Source organism: Boleophthalmus pectinirostris, unplaced genomic scaffold (assembly GCF_026225935.1).
Source record: "Boleophthalmus pectinirostris isolate CB_2022bp ecotype Guang Dong unplaced genomic scaffold, ASM2622593v1 HiC_scaffold_20, whole genome shotgun sequence".
In the NCBI taxonomy this organism is placed as follows: Eukaryota; Metazoa; Chordata; class Actinopteri; order Gobiiformes; family Gobiidae; genus Boleophthalmus; species Boleophthalmus pectinirostris.
In genome coordinates, this window is record NW_026571153.1 from 22,769,242 (window position 1) to 22,792,039 (window position 22,798).

The 22,798-nt window shown below is 37.6% G+C and overlaps 1 protein-coding gene across 1 annotated transcript in view; it reads left to right on the forward strand.

Moving 5' to 3' along the window:
- Positions 1-7,428: 7,428 nt before the first annotated feature.
- Positions 7,429-22,798, forward strand: part of ntn5 (netrin 5) — a 32,699-nt gene continuing 17,329 nt past the window's right edge. The window contains exon 1 of the mRNA XM_020922055.2: positions 7,429-7,590. The gene's annotated coding sequence lies outside the window, so the exon portion shown is untranslated. The remainder of the gene's footprint in view (positions 7,591-22,798) is intronic.

The window sequence follows — 22,798 nt, forward strand, 5'->3', positions numbered from 1 at the left end:
CGTCAAAGTAATTTATTATTTTTATTTTTTTTTAACATTTATTCAATTACAGATATTTTTAGGGCTAAAACATGTTTTTTGTTTATTGTTTTTTTTTTTTCTTACTTGTGCTAATCTTTTGACATGTGACCTGTAACTTGACCATGGGCGTCACCTGCTTGTCTCCATGAAAATAGATTAAAAGTATAAAAGTTACATAGTGCAGCTTTAATTACATATGAAGAATATTAAGACACAAGAATCCATGTAGGCTGCTGGTATCAGTAGCCTATACTTGCTGATGGCCTATTTTACTTATTTGGGTTAGGACTGTATATAGAAGTGGTCTACGGGAGTATGGCATTACGTATAGTGTTCAGCTCCAGTCAAATGAAGTTCATCGAGGCCTGTAGTTATAGGAGTGAATTTGAAGTTGAGTTCAGTATTAGAAATAGGAATTTATTTATGGACAAAATACCATACTGGGACCTTCCAGACAAAACAATAACATCTCCATGGAGACAATCAGTACCAACCCTCCACCAGAAAAGGTCAGACAAAAGACAAGTAGTTTACAATTCAGATCTGTGGAGAGTCACCCCTCATGGACCATGGAACATTCCAGGTTAAGCAATAACATCTTCATGGAGACTAGAAGTACCTCCACCAACCCTCCACCAGAAAAGTTACCAAGTGTACCTTAAAAGTAGTCTCCGTCTATATGTGCCCCATTACTTCTTGACATAAAAGTTAGTATTGCCTACATTACTACTTCTACACCTCTACATATGGGCCCACAGAACAGAGGGCATGTTTTAGCAATTTGGAGAGCTGAGTTGTAGATAAAAGACAGTACAATATGGAAAGGCACAGAGTGAATGAGAGAAGCACAGGTTTGGAACAAGTTTAACCAAGAAAATGGCGCAGCGTTCAGGTCAGAAAGACGCACTTAACCTGCTACATCTGGAAACGATCTCAGCTGAATGTTTGCTGTAGAAAAAGCAAATGGTATGGAAGGAGACAAAAACATTGTTCTCATTTCATCTTCTGAGAGACAGCAGGTCGAATCTGTTTTGAGGATTTCGCGATCCAGCAGCTGTCAACACTCAGTCATGCCGAGAAAGACTAGAAACAAGTAGAAAAACAATAATACTGGACTCGGATTCATGGCAACAAAACTCATTTTCCATCTGAGTTGTAATTTTGCCAACTCCGTGTTTCAGAGCCAAGCTGTGAAACATCTTTTTACTACACAAAAAACACACACTGTTCTACTACTGTACGAAAACAGAGAAGTAAAATTGGGACTAGTCGGAAATGAGTTTTAAATGTTCTATATTGCGCAAAATTAACTCTTGTGAGCTTTAAAACACGTTATAATGATGTTACCTCCTCAAAAACATATCCGGAGTTGTGTTTTTCATTCACACATGTTTGGGTTTGATTGAGTGTCTGCATCTCCAAAGTTCAAAATGCTCTGTTCCACCTTGTGATGTACTGAAGTGGTAGTTTTCAAGTTAACAGCTCCTTTTACGTTTAGTCTACTAGAGATCGGCAATTCCAGGCCTGAAATCATCCAAATGATTCTAGTGAAGGTGTATGGAGTTTAAAAACACAGTGGAGCACTTCCTGTATTACCACATGATATCACAAGGTATTTTCGGTTTGAAATATGCAGGATTTGTGTGTTAAACTTGTGAATGAAACAGAACACAGCTCCAGCTACATTTGTGATGAGGAAACAACATTATAACATAGACATCAAAGAATAGTTTAATATGGGCCCTATAAGGTGCATTGTGTAACATTTCTCTGTAATGTTTGTAATAATAATTGTCTGTAATGTTTCACGGTATGGTATTAGACCTTTCAATCTTCATGGAGACCAAACCAGACCAAGTCACAGGTCAGATCTGTGGAGAGGTGACCCTGCTCACAGTCAGAATGCCTGGTTTTGTAGATATTTTTGAGTTATAAAACCACCTGTAATTAAATAAATGTAAAGTAAAGCCGTGCCATGTTGTATTGTCAAACATTCGACAGAGCAGTGACATTTCTATAGAAACAAGCAGCTGATGGACCCCCAAGCAAAAAGTTACACGATGCACCTTTAAGTGACATTTTAGAGAGACAGAGTACATTATATTAGGATTGATATGTGTGAAAGCCCTCAGTCGTCCAGGTAGAATCCTTGGCAGAAGTAGAAATTTAATTTGTCAGCTGGACAAGAGTATTTGTTTTCATATCATATTCATTGTAACATATTCGACCAAATAAACTCTCCAGTTGACAAATTGAATTTCTCCTTTTGGCATTAGTATTGCTAGAAAATGTATTTGTATTGATTCTGTTTTGTTTATCTTCTAGGTCACCATCTGAGACCTACAGGAACAGCCAGTGTCATGTCATGTCATGTCCAAAACGTGCCCATTGCTTCCTCTGGTGGTACAGTAGTAGACGGCACACGGGAGGAGGTCAGGGGGGGCGTAACTCGATCCCCTTGAAGCCCCGCTGGTGGTGAGGGGGCCAGAGCTGGGTACTGAGAGGGCATCTGAGAAACATCTCCCAGTTAATAGTGGATCTGGTTTCATGGAGGTGAGTGCAAGACAAATCAGATTTATTTTAGACTTTAACATTTATTTATTTACAATGTGTATTAACGAACATACAAAAGCTGCAAAAAATCAAAAACAGGTAGATCAAATATAAAGGGTTCATATTACACTATTTTCTGATCTATGGGTTTGTTTTTTTTATCGCAAACATACCTGGAGTTGTGTTTTGTTTGAGTTCTTTTCTCAAACGGAAAACACTCCTTGCACCTTGTGATGTCATGTGATAATACAGGAACTGCTCCACTATGTTTTTATACTCCACACAAGTTCACACGATTTCAGACCAGGAATTGGGAGTCTCTACTGAACAAAATGTAAAAGGCAGCTGTTCATCTGAAAACTACTGCTTCATGACATCACAAGGTGGAACAGAGCATTTTGAGCTTCAGAGATGTAGACAGACTAATAATAAACAATTACTCAAACATGTGTGAATGAAGCAAAACAGAACTCACAGTAAATGTACTTAATATAAATGAATGACTTTGAACATTAGAGGAGAAAAGAATTATTATAATGCATTAGTCTGAACATTATTCATTCATTCTTTACTGGTGTCATTGTTGGTGGTAAGATAATAATGTAGCCACAGCTGCCCTGGGGTAGTCTGACATAAGAGAGTCTCCCAATCTGCACCATCAGCTCCTCTTACCACCACCAATTACAGACACACCACATTCATACAAGGCAATATGGGTGAAATTTTAGCTAATGAAGGAAAGATCCGACAAACAGAACCGACAAACGTAATTCGCCTTATTTTAGTATTGTAAAAATTATATTCAGCACACTGTTCCAATTTAACTCAACAGAAAATTTCGCTCGAGATTCTCTTTAAAGAAGGAGCCAAGCTATGTCAACATTAGCATAATTGAGAAAAGAACAGAGCTTTTCGATATTAGCATAATAGAGAAAACCTTTTCCTGATCTGCTCCCAGGCATGTCTCTGCACCGAGCACTTAGTCCTGGTTGAATTCATCTTTTCATGGCCACTAAAGAACATTCACTACAATGTATAGATCCCCCTCGTCGGGTTTATTACCACTGGCGGGCAAATTGGGGGCACTTGGAGGAGTCTTATCTTGTATCGTCCAGGCGAAGATCTCACCCCGGACCCTCTCCAATTATCCCTGTGTGCAGAATGGGGAAAATGTCTGAGGCTAATTGACTCGAGGTGGATCGTTCTCAGATGTGAAGCAAAACTGATGCAGATGGAAATGTATAGAAAGAGAGAGAGGAGGGGAAAGAAAGAGAGAGGGAAGGAAGGAGGGAGGGTAAGAGGGAGAGGAAGAGAGCGACAGGGTAAGAAGGAGAAAGAGAGAGGGAGAGACAGGGTAAGAGGGAGAGAGACAGAGGGAGAGGATAGAGAAAGGATGGGTGGGTGAGAGTGAGAGAGAGAGAAAGAGGGGGGAAGAGAGAGGGAGATAGAGAGAGAAAGAAGAGAGGGGGGTAAGAGGGAGAGAGAAAAAGGATCTAAGAGAGGGAGATGGCGAGAGGGAGGGAGAGAGAGGTAAAAGGGAGGAGGGTAAGAGGGGGAGAAAGGAGAGAGAGGCAGTAGTGACTTGATTGGGGTAATAGGGATAGAGAAAGAGAGGGATAAGAGGGAGGGGGTAAGAGAGAGAGAGAGAAAAGCGAAAGACAGAGAGTGAGACAAAAGAGATAGAGAGAGGGTAAGAGGCAGAGAGAGAGGGTGAGAGAGAATAAGAGAGAGAGCAAGAGACAGAGCGTAAGAAAGAGAGAGATAGTTAGAGAGAGAGAGCAAGAGGAGAGAGAGGAAGTGAGGAGAAATAAAGAGCGAGAGCTAGTTAGAGAGAGAGCCAGAGGAGAGAGAGAGTGAAAGGAGAAATAAAGAGAGAGAGAGAGTGAGGTAGTAGTGGCTTGATTGGAGCGGAGGAAAGTTTCCCAGAGAAAACCATAAAACTGATTGATGACTTCCCCCGAGGACTGTTTCCCCAGGTGTGTTCGAATGTGTGTGTGCCTCAGATTTGTGTGTTAAATAGTTACAGCGCCGCTCAGATCTGCTCTCATTGAACCACTGACAACAAGACCAGGAAATATAGAACTGTTTGTGGGTTTGTAGGTGTAGTGATTCTGTAGTTTATATAGAATAGAAATTATTTGTGGTGGAACATAATGAAGTAAAAGTAGTAAAGTTCTGTACTTCAGTATAAATTTTGGACATCTGTACTTTACTTAAACATGCATTGTGTAACTTTTCTGGTAGAGGGCCCATCAGTTACTTGTCTCCATGGAGACGTTATTGCGTTACCTCCAATATTCCAAAGTGTGGTATTAAACTTTTCACTCCGCTGTCTGTTGTTACCTCCTCCAAAACATGAAGTTGCATTTTGTGTCATTCATACATGTTTGAGTAATCCTTTATTATTAGTCTGTCTACATTTCCAAAACTCAAAATGCTCTGTTCCACCTTGCGATGTCATGAAGTAGTTCTCAATTAATAGCTACCTTTTACTTTTAGTTTTTCTGTTTAGCACTGGCAGTTTCAGAGCTGAAATCATCTAAATGATTTTAGTGAAGGTGCATGGAGTTTAAAAACACAATGGAGCACTTCCTGTATTACCGCATGACTTCACAAAGTGGAACAGAGTGTGTTTTGTTTGAGAGAAGAACTTATCCTAAATGTGCAGTGTTTGTGTGTTAAACATGTGAATGAAACAAAACACAACTCCAGGCATGTTTGTGATGAGGAAACAACATTATAACATGGATAAAATAGTATAATATGGGCCTTTTAAATAACACAATTCAGTACTTCTTCTTCCATAATTAAAAACATACTTAGATGCAAAAATGGCAGGTGGTTTGACAGGTGCAATGCTGTGCCAATTTGTAGCCCCCGAAGCTATCTCAGCGCAATGGGACTGCAATCAATCTAAACAACACAGATATTAAGTGCAATTATAAAAGTCAGCTCTTAAACCACCGTGACAGCCTGCGGTTTCACAATACAGAGTTTGATGGATTAGTAATGCTTTAACAAGTTCGCCGTGGCAACAGATTTATTTAGAGGACAATAAGAGTTCACATTGTTAAAGAGCTCATATTATGCTATATTCTGATCTATGTTATAATGTTTTTTCCTCATCACCAACATACGTGGAGTTTTGTTTTCTACCATGAAGAGTTTTAACACACAAATTCTTGAGTTCTTTTCTCAAACAGAAAACACTCTGTTCCACCTAATACAAGAAGGGATCTCCTCTGTTTTTAAACTCCATGCACCTCCACTAGAATAATTTGGATAATTTTAGCCCTGGAATTGCAGATCTCTAAACAAAAAGTAAAAGGTAGCTGTTAACTTGAAAAGTACAGCTTCATAACATCACAAGGTGAAACGGAGCATTTTGAGCTTTGGAGATGTAGACTTATAATAAAAGGTTACTCAAACACATGCGAATGAAACGGGTCTGTTTTTGATGAGGTAACAACATTATACCATGGTTTAAAGCTCACTAGAGTCAATTTTGAGTAATATAGGCCTTTAAAAGGTGCACTGTGTAAATTTTAGGACCCACCACCTGTTTGTATCCATGGAGATGTTATTGCGTTGGGCTGGAATGTACTACAGTATGGCATTAAACATATATTTATTTCCATAAAGACATCACCACCAGGCCAAGTTATAGATCAGATCTGTGAAGAGACGACCCCAGTGACAGTAAGAATGCATGTTTTTAAGATATTTTACCAATTAAAAAAACAGTAATGAAATAAATGCAAGGTAGCTGTTTAATGCTATACTGTGTAACATTCCAGGCAAAGTAATAACATCTCCATGGATACAAGAGGGTGCCAGTGCTTCTTTGAGAATACAGCTCACCGCGGAATTGAACATTACAGCTGTGGCTTTCAGTTTGACATTTTCCCACTCTAAATAAAGAGCTATGAATCAGTTATTGAAAAGACCAAAATAAAAAGTTAATTAAACAGTAGTGATAACATTTCTATCAACCTGTTTAATTCAAGTTTGGACAGGTAACATGTCTGCAATTTCTAAACAACTTTTCAAGGTTGGCCTATTTTCAATTTTTTATTATGGAAGTTATTGCATATTTAAAGGTGCACTATGGAACTTTTTGGTTGGAGGTCCTTCGCCTGCTTCTTTCTATGGATATGTCATTGCTTTGCCTGGAATGTTCCACAGTATAACATTAAACAGAACTACAGAATTGTTTATAAAAGCTAAAAAAAAAACGGGCATTCTGACCGTGAGTGGGGTCGCCGCTCCACAGATCTGACCTGTAACATGGTCTAGTTTGGTCTCCATGAAGATGGAAAGGTTTAATACCATATTGTGAAACAAAGGCATTTGATGGACCCTCCACCAGAAAAGTTACACAATGCACCTTTAAGGAATAACTATAATAGAGGGAGTTATATTAAAGCATTATTAAATTACTGTTATCTGCGGGGTTTAGGGTTAAGATTCTGTAATAATAATAATAATAATAATAATAATAATAATAATAATAATCTCCATTTTGGTTTGATCTAAATTTGTGGTAAGTACTCAAATACGCTTTTACGGCCGCAGTTTCCGTTGCAACAGCGACGCATTTAAAACGTCCTAACAGGTTTGGAATAAACGTGTCACACTCGGCAATATAATTCATTTACGGCACCACAGCGCGCACTGACTGCCGTTTGAAACTGTAAACTTGAACTGTGCATGTAGCCTATTTATCAAGCTCTCGTTTAAATGTTAACATGAATCAACTTGGCAGAGGTGCGCAGTGAGGTGGGCGCGTTTGGGTTGAGTTTCTATAAGAAGAAGACGCACCTCCCATCACTCACGAGCCGTCCCGCTGTCCTCCAGGGCTCCTCGCGCCCCGCTGCCGGCGTGCTGTCCCCTCTCGAGCGCTCCCCTCTCACTCTCCGGACGCGCTGGACCCGGACACTTGTTCCGCTCCTGCTCCAGACCAAGACGGACAGTAGGGGCTGAATACGCAGAAGGGAAGTCACTGGGATGCGTATGGTGAGTGAGTTTACGCACTTGAATGATGTCGTAAAAGGACTTTATTGTGCTCGCTTCAGGGTCCTGTTTATCTCTGTGAGCGCTCGTAATTACGCACAGATTACGCACGTAATTATGGATAAAATTAATGACTCAGGTAGGCTGCTTTTGGCCACACACAAAATCGGCTAGAAGACATTTTTACCATCGACAAATAAAGTTTTAACGGTACTTTTTTACGGTGCTTTTTTTAAGGTCTCTCTGGTAAAGTGAGAAAGACGCACAGACGGAATAAACGTCACTGAACAAATCGTCAAAACACACGTAAAATGTGTATGATTTACCATAAATGTATGATCTCACAGAATAACATTATACTCAATTATAGTTTTTGTCAGTTGCATAGTCAGCAAACGCGTAAATTCTGTAACGATGGCGCATCTTTTTCATTTACCAATACATGTTTTACTTTACCTTTAACCGTGCAAATTAAAAACCAAAAACATAACTATAACCCTTGAATAGTTTCTGATCTGATTAGGACCGACCACCTCTGTAAATATTATTGTTTCTCCGTGGCCACATGAAGGTAATTGAGTGCACCCAATTTGTGCGCAACAAGTGCAATTAGCTTAGCGGAATTAAGCCAATTAGAGCGCACTGTTAGCGCTTGCCAAAGTAATCGGACGAAGTATGACAAACATTTAGCTTAAACGAACCGTGTGAAGCGAGTGATTAGTCCCAGTGCTCCAGTGCGTGTGACCCCGGGCGCTTTCACTAGCCATCCAACAATTTTTGATTACTAGGACTTTCTATTATTTACTGTTGTGAAGTACCTGAATACAAACCCCCAGAGTACGTGCTCAGAATACTAATTTTGAGTAACTGCATTTAGGTATAGTTACTTTTTCATTTTGTGGTATTCAAATACAATGACTTTTCTAAAATCAGGGGAATACCTGGTGGTATTTTATCGCATAATTTACTCTTTAAAATGCACAGAATTAGCGAGAAAAATACAAAAACACAGGTCTTGTAGTGGTGCATGTGTGATTTTTTTCGTCTTTGATCAGTGATAAGAAATAGATAAGAAACGGGGAAACAAATATAGAGCTGTTTTCTGCGTTTTTCCACTATAATGTACGTGAAGCTTGATGTAATAGTATTCTACTCTGATTGGACCACGTATCAGAGCATGTTACAATATCCATTTTAATGCAGGTATTCAGTGTTTTGTAACTAAATACATTTTCAAAGTATTCACTGTCTATTATTTTCTCCAACTGAGGTCATGTTTTTAAAATGTGTTTATTTTTTCTACTACAAATGGGCCATAAACTTACCTAACCTTATTATTTTAGTCTCTATAACTGATCAGGAGTTTCTTAATCTGCTTGCTTGTTGCTTGCGTAAAAATATATTGTAGTCGGATCTTGTCAGACCAAAATAATTAACTTAAAAGTGTCCACATTAACTCTAAGCCCTGTTCATATTAATTTACACTTTATTACATTTGTTTTTTTGTTTTGGGTTTTTTTTAACAAGAAATTAGTTCACTTTGTCTAACCCTGTATCCATGGCAACATACAAAGATGTCCTAAAACCTTTAACAATTTGCATTTACTTTAAAATTAATTATCTTTACTACGCAAATGTTACTTTTTTTAATTCAGTAATTGACAGTTAACAATAATATTATAGGCTGTAATATATACAAAATTATAATAATTTTAGCTTCAGACTTCTTTTTCCCATTCAAAATATAGATATGTTTAGTTTGAAATTATAAACAGGCCCATTTTTCATCTCTCTGAACCCATGGATATTGAATTTACCAGTCTATTAGATCTTAACATGACAGGCCTTTGATGACATAAAGCAAAAATTATATGTAAAAAATAAAAAGTCCTTTGTTGTTTTATTGAAATTTTCTCAGATCTATTTTTACACGAAATTACCCACGTTTGATTTTGTTTGATTTGGTTCCGTATGATGGCACACGCTTTCTTCCATCCACCTGTTTCTCATTATAAACCTGCCGGAGATTTAATTGACGCGCAATTACAAGCAGAGGTTTTTAAATTGATCTCCGTCATGCCAGAAGTTGTCTTTGGCGTAACTGAAACATGGACTCATCGTGATTTCATTTCCATCTGTTTTTCAATATCAGCATGTGAAGCTCGAACCTCGGTGGAAGGGCCCCTGCCAACTTACACTGTAAAAAGCAATGTTTAGGTGAGTTAAATGACTTAAATTGGGAACATTTTTACTTTATTTGAGGAGATTTAACATGGTTGGGGATCCATCACCTGTTTGTTTCCATGGAGATGTCATTGCTTTGCCTGGAATGTTCCACAGTATGACATTAAACAGCTCTACCTTACATTTATTCAATTACAGGTGGTTTTATAGCTCAAAAATACCTAGAAAAACAGGCATTCTGACTGTGAGCGGGGTTGCCTCTCCACAGATCTGACCTGTAACTTGGTCTGGTTTGGTCTCCATGATGATAAAAAGGTTTAATACCATACTGTGAAACATCCCAAAAAGAGCAATAACATCTCCATGGAGAAAAGCATTTGACGGCCCCTCCGCCAGAAAAGTTGCACAGTGCACCTTTAACTGTAGCAAGATGTATTTTTAGATTCCAAGTACAAAAAGTCTTCTTCCATTTTACTTGCCAAGTGAAATTTACTCAAATCTTTCTTAATTCAAGTCATCTTAAGTTGGCTAGATTTGAGTTTTTGCAGTGTATGAGAAGTAGAAGAGCTGACGAAGGGGGAGATTTGGGAGGAAATTTTAAATATAGTGAAGTAACGTGTGGTTTTTGAATCAGAAAAGAAGTGTGGGTCAGGGCCAGTGGTGGAACATAACAAAGTAAAAATGTCCACATTTTAGGTATCTGTACTTTACTTGAGTAGATTTTGGTGTGGATACCTTTTACTTTTACTGAGAGCATGTATCTGTAGTTTTACTCCACTACAAGACCTGCTGAGGGTTTATTTTTTTAACACGTTCATAGTTTGAGCAAACCAAAAAATATATATTTACAAATAAAAACAACTAGAAAAAAATATTGTTTCTGTTGAACAAAATTCAGCAATTCATCAAACTCACTATATTTGAAACTTTTTTAGATCTCAAAAACTGTGTGAAATACTTTTACTTTTTACTCTTTACATACGTTTTTTATGTTTTTAACTTTAATACTTTTACTTAAGTTGATTTTGTCATGTGATACTTTTACTTGAGTATTTCTTTGCTCTGGAATCTGTACTTTTACTTAAAGGTGCACAATGTAACTTTTCTTGTGGAGGGTCCATCAAATGCTTTTCTCCAATGAAATGTTATTGCTGTGTCTAGAATGTTTCACAGTATGGCATTAAACCTTTCTATCTTCATGGAGACCAAACCAGATCAAGTTATACGTCAGATCTGTGGAGAGGCAACCCCGCCCAAAGTCAGAATGCCTGCTTTTCTAGGCATTTTTGAGCTGTAAAACCACCTGTAACTGAATAAATGTAAAGTAGAGCTGTTTAATATTACACTGTGGAACATTACATCTCCATAGAAACAAGCAGGTGACAGACCCTCAACCAAAAAGCTACACAGTGCACCTTCAAGCCGATTTTGCCATGCGATTTTATTTTTACTTGAGTATTTCTTTGCTCCAGTATCTATACTTTTACTTCAGTAGCAAAAGTACTCTGTAGCACGGGTCACGCCGAGGGGACCGGGATGTAGATTGGCAGTTTTGTTGAAGGTGTGAACTTGAAGGGCAGGAGCCTTTAGCTAAAGATACAAGCAGCGCTAATCCACTCTGTGCCTCTCTAAAATTAGATGATTACACCTAAAACAGAACTCTGGGAATCCGCTCCGTGTGGAATAACATGGGCCGGAGCCAAGAGGAATCCGCTTTGGGAATACAGAGGCCCTCATAGCCGCGCTCGTCTCACTCGCGGTGTAGTATTGCTGACTGGCCGAGGACAATCGTGAATTAACAAAGGTGTCGCCGTGGTAACATGTAATGGCAGGTGCAGAGTCCCAGACAAGCTCATAAAATCAATCATATTTATTTAAAGGGTCTGTGTTAAAGATCCTGTATTACACAAAATTGACAGCATTTGTGTGTTAAACATGTGTGAAAGAAAAAAAACACAACTCCAGGTATGTTTTTAATGAGGAAACAACATTATAACATAGACCAGAAAATAGTGTAATATGGTTTTTGTGCAAATTGTAGTTGTCTAGCAACTCATCTCAATAAACAAACCTCTGTGAATATTTTTATTTGAACCTTTCATTTTGTGTTTCCTAAAGCAAATGTGACCCATGTGTCCAGTTTTGTTTATTTTCTTGTAGGCATAATATCCATATTTTCAGTATTTCCACCAACCTTCTCAAGGACTACGAGGAAAATTAGCACCAGCTTTTGTTTTGTAGTTAAAGGCCCCATTTTAGGCTATTTTCCGATCAATGTTATAATGTTATTTCCTTATCAAAAACATAGCTGGAGTTGTGTTTTTTTTCATTCGCGTATTTTTAACACACAAACCCTTGCACGCATATTTAGGCTGAGTTCTTTTCTGATGTCATGTGGTAATACAGGAAGTGCTCCACTGTGTTTTTAAATTCCATACACATTCAATAGAATCATTAATTTCAGCACTGGAATTACCAACCTCTACTAAACAAAAAGGTAAAATGCGGCTATTAACTTTAAAACTATCACTTCATGACATCACAAGGTGGAACAGAGCATTTTGAGTTTAGGAGATGTAGACAGACTAATAATAAAGGATTACATAAGCATGTGTAAATGCAACAAAACACAACTCCAGGTATGTTTTCGAGGAGGTAACAACATTATAACATGACTTAAACCTTACAAGAGTCAGTTTTGTATAATACACTGTTGGGCCTTTAATGTATTGTGGTGCATTGTCCATTTACAAAGTTCTCAGAAAAGCCTGTGCAAAAAATATACATGTTGGAAAATGAATATACTTTTATTATTTTTATTACAATAATTTTGGTGCGACACTTTACATTTTAGAGACACATCCAGCTCTTTAAATTCAATTAATTTAATCCAATGCCTTAATGAATTTAACACAAGCACACAGGATTAGCGTTGGTGACAAAATTACACAAAAAACAAGACAGAATTATACCAACTCTTTCAAGATGACTGAAGTGATTGAAGTGTATTGCCCCGTGGCACAATGGCCAATGAATAGTCAGCATTACAAACTCCTGGTTACATGTTTCAGTCAATCAATGGATTTTAAGAATAAGGTATGTATTTGAAAAACAAAGAATAGTGAATTTCAAAATAACTCTTAGTATTTCACATTTTCATTTTTCATTGTCACATTAGTGGGCATAATTTTCCTTTGTCAAAACTTGCACAAAGAAATCAGCATTACAAACACTATGACACTGCATTTTAAGAGTAACTTTTATACTTGGAAAACAAAGACAGTGAATTTAAAAATAATCTTTAACATTTTATTTTTTTTTTGTCTTTACCACATGTGTTTGTGTAATTTTATTTGGTCAAACCTTGCAGACGTGTCTGAAAGAAATCTGATAACGCATATCAGGAGTAACTGTTAATTCATAATCCGATGACTCTTCTGATAAGAAATCAGATAACAGATTTTCAGTGTGCATGTAAGAATAAAAGTGACAGAAACTACTAAAGTACATAGGCTAATCTTTACTTAAGTTTACAAACCCTGCTGAGATCTTTAAAACCACCACAATCTGAGCTCAAAATGTCGGTGAAGTCTTGGCCCGAGCTCCTGCCCATGACGAAGAATGTTAAACGTGAGAGACAGGGGCAAATCCCACTCATCTGCTCCCCACAACTGCCCCAGCTCTACTCCAAGTGTAACACGCCAGGCCAGTTAACAGGTAGTCAGAGACCAGTGCGCCTCACCGCTCTTATGGTAGCGTACAAAGATGATCCTGATGTGCTTTCATTTACTGAGATAGACTGTGTAATGAAGATCTATACAGACTTAATTTACCATCAAATGCTTTTCTCTATGGACATGTTATCGCTTTTCTACGTATTTTTGAGTTATAAAACCACCTGTAATTTAATAAATGTGAGGTAGATCAGTTTAATGTCATACTATGGAATATTCCAGGCAGAGCAATGATTTATCTATAGAAACAAGCAGATGACGAACTTCCAACCTAAAAGTTACACAATGCACCTTTAAAGATCGTATATTACACAAAATCGAGTCTTGTAAGATTTAAGCTGTGTTGTAATCTTGTTACCTCATCATAAAAGTACCCAGAGTTGTGTTTTGTTTCATTCAGATATGTTTGAGTAACCCTTTATTGTTAGTCTCTTCTGTCTACATCTCCAAAGCTCAAAATGCTCTTTTCCACCTTGTGATGTCATGAAGCAATAGTTTTAAATTATCCAAATGATTCCAGTGAAGGTGTATGGAGTTTAAAAACACAGCTGAGCACTTCCTGTATCACCACATGACATTTCACAAGGTGGAACAGAGTGTTTTCTCTTTGCGAGAAGAACTCACCCGAAATATGCAGGATTTGTGTGTTAAACATGTGAATGAAACAACCAACTCCAGGTATGTCTGTGATGAGGAAACAACATTATAACATAGATCAGGAAACTGCGTAATATGGGCCCTTTAAATAAAAGTTGGAGCAGGATGTCAGTTCTGTTTGCAAAATAAAAAAAACATTGAAGTAAACCAAACAGAAACTCATAAAAGTCCTGGCAGAAGTCCCTCTTTCCGGATTCTCACCTTCTCCAAACTCACAACATTTATGACTCCATAAATTCATATCTCCCCAAACAGTTTCCATTAACATGTTCATACTTTCATTGTTATGAACTGAACCACAAAATACAGCTTTTCCGCTCCTCATAACAATAATGTGGTCATGGCTTTGGGAAATAGCAACAGGAAAACAACAAATGAAAAAAAATCAACCAAGATATCACTATAATAATTTGTAAATTTGATCTATTTACATATTTTGTAATTTTGGGACATGTAAAAAATTTAATCGTAGAGCAATTTTGTACATACACAATTTTACGTTTAAGAGATTTAAAATTCACTAGTTTTTGCTGCCATTGTATCCTCAGGCAAGACACTTCATGCACCTTAAATATTGTGTGAAAACGTTGATGTATCTTAGTAGTCATGTTTCCATTACTGAGCTGCACGGCATATGTGTCCACAAAAATATAACTCACCACTACCACCACCGAGTTTGGAAGTGAAGGAATAATACTGCAGAAGTGCAATATAAATACACTATATTATAGAGAGGAGTAGAGTAGAGCTTATAGAGTATGCACTTGGACATCTGTGAGTTCGAGTCAGCTGTGTCCGTTCTTTTTTCACCACATACTAGAACATATTTGTAGCGGAGAATTGTACATTGAGTCTTGTACACAGCTTTCACACATTTATTGTACTTTTAATAAGATTCCGAATGGTAATTTTAGGCCTGAATCACAATGTAAAGTAATGCCACTGAGGTTATCGTGATAGAATTACTTGAATTTCCAATACAAAGTGCTACCCTTAATCATTTGGGCCAATTCAGCAACAAAAATTGTCAGGCCTTAGTTTGGAGAGCTTTGGTTTTGGTTATGGTTTGGGCACTGTAGTAAAGCCCTGATAGAGGTCTTCTCTTGTTACTTGTATTTTGTATTTTTAGTTTTAATATTTATTTATTCAGTTCAAAGAGGTTAATTTTGGTCTTCCAAAATTATTTCCAATTAAAAAAATATATCATTATTGCACAGGTCTGTTAAAAAGAGCTTTTATTTGGAAATTAATTATTCAGTCCTATTTATTTTACCTGCATTTAACTGATTTTGTTTATATTTTAAGGACTGTCTATTAATTTTGAGGACATTTTCCCATCCAAAAAAAAAACATTCTAAAATTGTTAATCACCATGACAATAGTCCTATTTTTAATTCCTTCTAAACCCTTGGATATCACTTTGAATTCCTGCAGGATAATGCCCAGTCTGCCCCCTGCCTCAGTGCCACCTCGCTGTAAACAGGCCTCGGGGTCAGGGCATGTTCGGGGTAGTGCCTGCCTCACATATCTGCCCCACCACATCACCCGCTGCAGATACCCCTGATCTCACCTCACACGAATCAGCTGCTAAGCCTTTGGACAGACACATATTAACCACTTTAAGCTTTATCGCACGGACCTCAGTGAAATACAAATGAAAGACCTGATTCAGCTGACGAGGATTTATGGAGCAAAGGAGGATCAAAGAAGAAGATCGTTTATCAAAATTCTCGTAACTTTGAAAGACTGAAGGCTAGAGAAAAATAATATTAAAGCCTGTGATCTATAGCCCTACATCAATGAATTATTAAGAAAAATACTGCTGTGAAAACCATTTCAGTGTGCCAACTGGACAACGCACATGGAGGTTGGCGGAACATACAAAACACCACATATGTCCATGGTTTAAAGGCCCTATATTACGCAAAATTGACTCTTGTGAGCTTTAAGTCATGTTATAATGGGGTTACCTCATCAAAAACATATCTGGAGTTGTGTTTTGTTTCATTCACACATGTTTGAGTAATCCTGCCTTATTACTCTGTCTACATCTGTAAATCTTAAAATTCTCTCTTCTACATTGTGAGGTTATGAAGCTGTTTTCAAGGTAACAGTTACTGTTTACCTTTGTTTAGTCAAATCTGTCAGTTTCAGGTCTGAAATTATCCAAATGATTCTAGTGAAGGTGTATGGAGTTTAGAAAACACAGTGGAGCACTTCCTGCGTTACCACATGATATCACAAGGTGGAAGAACTCAACCTAAATATGCGGGTTTGTGTGTTAAACATGTGTGAATGAATCAAAACACAATTCCAGGTACGTTTGTGATGAGGAAACAACATTATAACATAGATCAGAAAACAGTGTAGTATGAGCCCTTTAAGTCCCCTGGTTGTGGTTTGGACCCTCGAGGGCCTGTCTGAGATAAGTCCCTCTTTATCAGAGCAGTTGTAAGAGCCACTGTTTAATTAGCCCTATAATGTGACAGAGACAGGACCAGAGCATGTAGCGAGAATGTTAAACAAGCAACTGCAATGCCCCCTCCTCCCCCCCGACCCGCCACATCTGAGCCCATCTCATCTGTGGTGGAAGGTAATGAAGTAAAAGTAAAAATGTTAGGTATCTGTACTGCACTTAAAGATGCACTGTGTAACTTGGGTCCTTCACCTGCTTAAGAATCTCCGTGAAGCGTGAAGACCTATAGCCAAAATACAGGTTAGATCTGTGGAGAGGTGACCCCATTCACAGTAAGAATTAATGTTTTTTAAAATATTTTAAAGCAATAAAAAAAAAAAACACCTTTAGCTGAATAAATGTAAGAGAGTTTAATGCCATACTGTGGACAATTTAAACCAAAGATATAACATCTCCATGGTTGTGGACCATCTCCCGAAAAGTTACACAGTGCAATTTGAAGTACATTTTAAAGTGGATACGTTTTGCTACATTTGAGAGCATGTACTAGTATCTTTTTGCAGAAATGTTTTGTGCTCTCTCTGGTGCTTCTTTAGTTCATTTTCTCTTTTGCTCTATTGTTTGCCGAGGTATTATTTTTCCATTTACATTCGAAAAGAGGGAACTCATTTGAAAATGTTTGTATGTTTGTAGTAAAAGGGCTCAGATACAATTAAACAGTTTATTATTCACACCAAAAATTTGAATCCACAATTACAATTACATGTACTAGTACATGTAGTTGTTGTAATTGTAGTACTTTATAATCCACAACATTTTTGAACGGCACTGAAAAGTAAAAGTATTTTTTATTATGTCTATATAGCCTATTATGCCCTGACAAAGACCATCTTGCTGGTCTAAACGCGTTGGCATCCCTCCATATAATAAAGGACTTTTAATACATTCAGCTGGAGTGCCTCAGGTTTGTACCTTGCCCACTTTTACATTTTTCAGTAAGTAGGGCAACATTCTGTCAAGATTACAAGTTTAACCCTCGTAGTGCACCTGTACTGTTATTTTGTACTTTTTTATGACCCAGTGAAGCGCTCTACCTCTTTTCTTCATCTGATATTTTTTTTTTTATAGTTTGCATTCATAACAAGAGTGGTGTTTTGTGTTTTTGTCACTAATGCTGCACAGTTTGGAACCTAAATTGTGTGATCCAGAACCACCATGTATTCCTTTCATTTTAGAAAGGTAACTGCAAACTGAATACCACCAAATGAAAAAGTATCTGTACCAGAATACAGCTACTCAGAATTAGTATTGAGAATATGTATTTTTGGTATTCAGATAGTTCCCAACAGTGCCTTACCCGTCTAACCCAGGCACCACCCCCTTCACCCAGCCCTGCTCCAGACACTGTGAGACATGAGCTCCTATGAAAACCAGAGACATAATTAATCACAGCATTGACTTATAGGGTTCAGATTCCCATGAGGCATTATCAACATGTGAGGAATGACCAACCGACACTCTCTGGACTCCGGGAATGTGCAGTGGCTCTTGGGTCACAGTCAGAACAATGTAGCCTTCATGTTTGTAGTTTTTAGCTCCTCTGTTCAGTCTGGGGTAGTTTGGTTTGTTTCATATTAGAGGGCTTGTGTAGTGTAAAGACAGCAGTTAGACTCATTTAAAAGTGCATTATGTGTAACTAGTCTAGTAGAGGGTCCGTCGAATGATTTTCTCCATGGAGATGTTATTACTTCGTCTGGAAGGTTTCACAGTACGGTATCAAGCTTTTCTAACTTCATGGAGGTCAGATCTGGAGAGGCAACCCCGCTCACAGTCAGAATGCCTGTTTTTCTTGGTATTTTTGAGCTATGAAACCACCGGTAATTGAATAAATGTAAAGTAGAGAGAACATTCCAGGCAGAGCAATAACATATCCACATAAACAAGCAGATGAAGGACCCCCAACTGAAAAGTTACACAGTGCACCTTTGTAGGTCCCATATTACACAAAACTGAGTCTTATGAGATTTAAGGCGATACAATGTTGTTGTTACCTCATTGTAAACAGACCCAGAGTTGTGTTTCGTTTCATTTGCACATGTTTGAGTAATGCTTCTTATTAGGCTGTCTATTTCTCAAGCTCAAAATGCTCAGTTCCACCTTGTGATGTCATGAAGCTGTAATTTTCAAGTTAACTGCTACATTTTATCTTTCACTTCCGTAGAGATTGGCAATTCCAAGGCTGAAATCATCTGTTCTGTTTGAGAGAAGAACTCAGCCTAAATATGCAGGGTTTGTGCGTTAAACGTGTGAATGAACCAAAATACAACTCCAGGCATGTTTGTGATGAGGAAACAACATTATAACACATAATAGGGCCCTTTTAACTGTGTGGTCGACATTTCAATTACTTTTAAAACGTTTTCTTGTAGTTGTTTATGTAAACGTGAAAGGTAGTTGTGTGTGTGAGGGAGTCATCGTAATTGTCTTTGTAAAGCATGTTTGGTTTGTTTGATTGATAGGGGCTAAGGAGATCGTGGCTTAACACAAATTACGGACATATATTCAGTTAAAAGATTCATTTTAGAGCGTTTTGAGCAGGAATCAAGGATCATTGCTTGCCCAGCTGTGCACAGGAATTCTGGGAGATTTTCTCAAACCCCTGAAGAAGACAGACTCTGTGGTTTGTGTGAGTTGAGAAGTGGAAAGTGAAGCAAATTTTTTGTTGTATTGTATTGTTTTTTATGACAAGTTGAGAAATACTTTGTTTGCTAACATGTCCATCCAGTGCACTGATCTGTTTGGTGTAATGATGACGACAAGATGAAATCTCTGTTTAATTCTAATGTTTATAACTTGTGAAGCCTGGAAAAAGGGGCTGACATGTTTGTTTAAATGAATTTATTTGTGTTTCCAATACTCATGTGTGGCAACTGGCCTATTTTATTTTGTTAATGGTGTCTTATAAGCTCTTAAATCTTGAATCATACAGAGGTGGGTAGAGAGGTCAAAAATGTTTAAAGTAAAAGTATTTTTAAAGAAAGCATCAAAGTAATATTGCTCAAGCAGTGGTCCAAAAATGACTTGAGTAAGAGTAGTATATGGGAGTATATGGGAAAACTACTACTCAATTAAGAGGGCATAACATCTGATTTATAATTTGAAGTTATATCTGAAAGAGCATCGCAAGAAACACAAATGTTCAAATCATTTTATATTGTCAACATAAAGCTTTTGTCACTTGTAGACTCACTCACAGTGGGAAGAGAAACTAAAACATTTACTCAAATAAGAGTACTGTTACTTCACTGAAATTATCACTGAAGTAGGGGTAAAAGTATGCTGCTAGAAAAGTACTCTGAAAAGTACTATGTCTTTCAAAGGTTACTCAAGTAAATGTAACTGAGTACAATATAAATACTTTCTGAACTTTTTCATTTAGTTTCTGGCCCTAACAATGCTTCAGTAAAATCGCTTCCCCTTTATTTTTAATGAAACTCAATAGAGATTTTTAATTCTCGTAAGAATAATTTAGTTTGACTCTGAGTTCTGGCCTCTGCACTTTTGGCAAAGATCTGCTCTCTCTGGTGCTTCTTTAGTTTGTTTTCTTTTTGCTCTATTGTTTTCTGAGGTATAATATTCCCTTTACATTTGAAAAGCGGAAACTCATTATTTGAACATTTTAGTGTGTTTGTAATAAAAGGGCTCAGGTTCATACTCGAACATACATTTAAAGGGCCCGTATCACGCTATTTTCTGATCTACGTTATAATATTGTTTTCAGAAGGTAAAATCCTTAACTTGAAAACTACAGCAACAGACCATTTTGACCTTTGAAGATGTAGTGCGATTAATAATGATGGGTTTCTCAAACATGCATGAGTGAAACAAAACACAATTCCAGGTATGTTTTTGATGAGATAACAGCATTATAAATAAAAGCTAAGAGCTAAGAGCTAAAAGTTCACAAGAGTCACTTATACCAATATTTAATATTTATATTTAAATAGTTAAATTTAATTTAATAAATTATCATTTGTTGTCTATATTTTCTTCAACAACACATCATACTTTATAATTTGCCTATTGACAATTTTCCTGCTCTAGATTTCAAACTGATAAATAAAGTATCCTTTTGAGCGCATGAGTCTCTTCTCTGGCCTCCTCTGAGCTGTGTGGTCCCCGTGGGCCGCAGCTTCAGATTTCGTCCTGGGGCTAATTGGGCAGGATGACGAGGGCGCTAAGGATCCTGGCTCTGTCCTCTCCTATGTGCTGCTTATTGCTGGCCTGCTGACTCCGCTGTCACTGTCAAACGCTTGTTAGGACATCATCAATCTCCACACAGTTAAGAATATTCCCAGGACAGACTGAAGGGGGCAGGTGATGGATGAGCGGACACACAGAGGCGCAGGGAGATCTCTTTAAAATACGAGCACAGGGTCATTTGGAGAAATATTTTCTCTGTTTTGTGTCTTGAAAAGAAAGTAAACAAAACTGCATCAAGATAAAAGTGCACTGGGTAACGTTTCTGGTAGAGGGTCTGCCATCTGCTTGTGTCCATGGTGATGTTATTTCTTTTATATATCCAAACGACCACAAAAACATGCTTTATTGCTGTGAGCGGGCCCACTTCTCTACAGATCTGTAACTTTGCCTGACCACGATGTGACCTGCTTGTCACCATGGAGATAGTTAAATTAAATGTCATACTGTAGCATTCCTGGAAAAAAACAATAATATCTACTTGATGTCAAGCAGGTGTCAGTTCCTACAACAGAAAAATTACTCAGTGCACCTTTAAGTACCCAACCTGGAAATGTGCATGTTATTTAAAGGGCCCATATTATGCTATTTTTTTAATATAATATTGTATTTTGATAATTTTATATATTTTGATATTTTCTGATCTATGTTATAATGTTGTTTCCTCATCACAGTCATACCTGAAGTTGTGTTTTGTTTCTTTCACACATGTTTAACACACAAACCCTGCATATTTAGACTGTGTTCTTCTCTCAAACTGAAGTGCTCCACTGTGTTTTTAAATTCCATACCTTCACTACAAACATTTGGATCATTTCAAACCTGGAATTGCCTATCTCTGCTGAACAAAAGGTAGCTGTTAACTTGAAAACTATCACTACATGACAAGGTGGAACAGAGCATTTTGAGCTTTGGAGATGCAGACTGCCCAATAATGCAAGATTACGCCAACATGCGCAAACAAAAAACACAACTTGCGCTATGTTTATAATATGACTTAAAGCTCACAAGAGTTAATTTTGCTTAATAATATAGGACCTTTAAAATAAAAGTCTGCCTATCTTATCTGTCTTGAAAAGAAAACAAAGCAGACTGAATCAAGTTAAGAAAGGACGCAGGCTGGATCTGTGTGTTACTTCACTGAAAGAAGGAAAAACAGGGATGACAGAGGAGCTTGTTGGGAATGCGCTTCTGGGCTTGGCGAGAGGAGAGCTCATGATAAATCACAGGAGAGAGAGAGAGAGAGAAAGAAAGAAAGACGCATTGTTCCATTTGTCCACATGCCAGAATTAACACCGGGCGATCAAATCCTGACAGAGGAATAAATTAACGTCATCGGGAGTCGTGTGAGACAGGAAAAGATCTGCTCGAGCTGTCGGAGTGCAAGTCTGTTTTCGTCTGTACCGCGGAAGTCTTAAAGCTCCAGCATTTCACATCTATAAATCAGGCTGGCTAGTATCACTGCTGCAATGGAGTATAAGTAGTGAAGTACTATATTACTCCAAATGGACTCTTGTGAGCTTTAAATGTTCACTAAGTAACTTTTCTGGTTGACAGTCCGCCACCTGCTAGTCTCCATGGAGATGATAGTGCTTTCCTAGAATGTTACACAGTATGGTATCAAACGGATCTATTTTGCATTTATTTTAATACGAGTGTTTATTAAAGCCCCAAAATACCTTTAAAAAATGCATTCTTACTGCAAAAGGGGTCATCACTCCACATATCTGACCTGAACCTTGCCCTTGTCTCACCTTATCATCCCCATGAAGAGAAATAAGTGTAATGCCATACTGTGGAACTTTCCAGGCCAAGCAATAACATGTTACCTGGAGTTGTGTTTCATTTCATTCACACATTTTTCAGTTATCCTGCATTATTAGTCTGTGTTCAAAATGCTCTGTTCCACCTTGTGATGTCATGTAGTAGTAGTTTATAAGTTTACAGCTACATTTTATCC